Source organism: Myotis davidii, unplaced genomic scaffold, assembly GCF_000327345.1.
Source record: "Myotis davidii unplaced genomic scaffold, ASM32734v1 scaffold135, whole genome shotgun sequence".
Lineage (NCBI taxonomy): Eukaryota > Metazoa > Chordata > Mammalia > Chiroptera > Vespertilionidae > Myotis > Myotis davidii.
The window spans coordinates 7494171-7496263 of NW_006289813.1; the positions used below are offsets into that span (position 1 = coordinate 7494171).

General features: G+C 36.0%; 1 protein-coding gene across 5 annotated transcripts in view; it reads left to right on the forward strand.

The window, feature by feature from the left end:
- The window catches only part of PDE4D (phosphodiesterase 4D), a 1003569-nt gene that overhangs the window by 800569 nt on the left and 200907 nt on the right, over positions 1-2093 (forward strand). The gene's annotated exons all lie outside the window — the stretch shown is intronic.

Sequence of the window (2093 nt, forward strand, 5' to 3'; positions counted from 1 at the left end):
AATAACTCCTTTTTTATGTGGTCACATGATTGAGTCATCCTCATACTGAAGAGCTTCCATGACTACTGTCTTAAAACAGAATCTCCTCCTATTCAGAGGTCTTGCATGTCTTTCAGATGTGTACTCAATGCCTTCAAAAGCCCTCTTTATTTTTTTTAAATTTTTTTATTACAAAAGATATTACATATGTGTCCATTCCCCCCCCCGCCCTAGACAGTCCCCTAGCCTCCCCTATCCCCCAGTGTCTTATGTCCATTTGTTACGTCAAAAGCCCTCTTTAAATAAAATACTTTTCTTTTATAAGACTTTTCAGATATCCCAGCCTGGATTAATCTTATCTTCTTCAGTTTTTGTATCTTGGTGTGCTCATATTAGGTGCTTAGTAAATGCTTATTTAATTAAGCATATCCATAAAGAGCTTTTCAGAGACCCCCAATCCATCTCTTTAATGATTAGAGGTCCCTTTCTCCTGTGGCCTTCCTCAGGATTGCCAAAATTCCCACATACATGAAGTGGCACCTTTCTAGGTAAAACAAATGGTCCCAAGTTTTGGTGTCACAGTTACCAGCACACATTTGTGGTTTACATAATATACATTAGAAATGGAAGAACTTCTGAAACAATAGATGATTGAATCCAGTTAGTTCAGTAACTTTGGTCAGTTAACTAACTTTCCTAGAAGCTAGTATTCTTTTCTATAAAATGAGTCTATTAATCTCTCATTGTCCTTCAAGGACCAAAGGAGTGCATTTATAAAGTGACACAATTCTAAGAAAATGTTAAATTGGAAGACATGTCTGTGACTGGTAAAGCTACATTATGAGTTTTTCCTATTTTTTTTTAAATAGGTGGATTGATTTAGAGTCAATATTCTTATTTAATCATAGATTCATAGGTGATCCATGTAACATTCAACCCCTAGCTTTTTCTTCCACTTTGGCTTCTAATATTAGTGTTATAACACTCTTTATTAATAATTCCAATGGATAAAATAAAATAATGTTTTTAAATTAGCTGGTTAATAGTCTGGATAAAGGTTCTACTGAGAAAAACGTTAGTAACAACTAAACTTGAACTCATTCATTTATTTATCCACTCAACAATCTTTAACCACATGCCTGAGCTATCACCCTCCTCTTGAAAGAACACACGCGAGGTGTCTTTATTTTAATACTGGTTGATGTTTGACTAGAAAGCTCTTTGTGGAACGTTTATCTAGATGTTAAAAACTGTGCATTTCTTTTTTCCCTCAACTCTAAAATCTGTATTGCCAAGCACAGTGCCTTTCATTCATTCAGGCATTCGTTCAAACCGCTTAGTAATGGTTTCTGAAGTGCTACGAACACTCAGAGCCTACATTTTCAGAGAGCTCACAGTCTAGGAATGAAGACCAAGTAGTAAGACCTTCTATTCCTGCTACAGATAAGGAGTGGGAAAGTGTCTTGGGAGCACAGAGAAGGGCATCTCATGCCTTTCAAGCAAAGACTAAATCCTCAAGGATGGATACAATTAGACAGGTCACTGAAGCTTTGGCAGTGATCGCCTGACATGGTGGTTCAATATGAGCGGAGTTGCAATGTTGAGGCTGGGGAAATGGTCAACTATAATTGAAGGTGGATTAATAGGACTCTTTCTCTCTAGCCAAGAAATTTGGGCTTTATCCTGAGGATAATAATGAGTTACTGAAAGGTTTTAAATTGATAAATGACATAGATTTATCATTTAAGAAGAATCACTCTTGGTCAAGGGTAGAAAATGGATGCCAGAGACTAATTTAAAGGCTGTTATAATAATGTAGGTGAGAATTGATGGAACCCTGGACTCAATGTATTGGCAGTGAATGGAGGGAAGTGGCTACAATAGAAATTGATGATTGGATAAGTATAGGCAGAAAGGAAGAAAAGCCAGCCCAGGTTTAGGGAAGCAATGATATTGGGTATAAGAAGTACTTGTTGAATTGAACCCAAATATTTAGTCAGTGACTATGTATTTGTTCTTTTCCTGAAAGGAATTCTGTACTTAGGAGAATTATTCTTTTCAGAATGATTCCTTTTAACTAAAGTTGAGTTGAGGAATCTTTTTTTTTTTTTTTT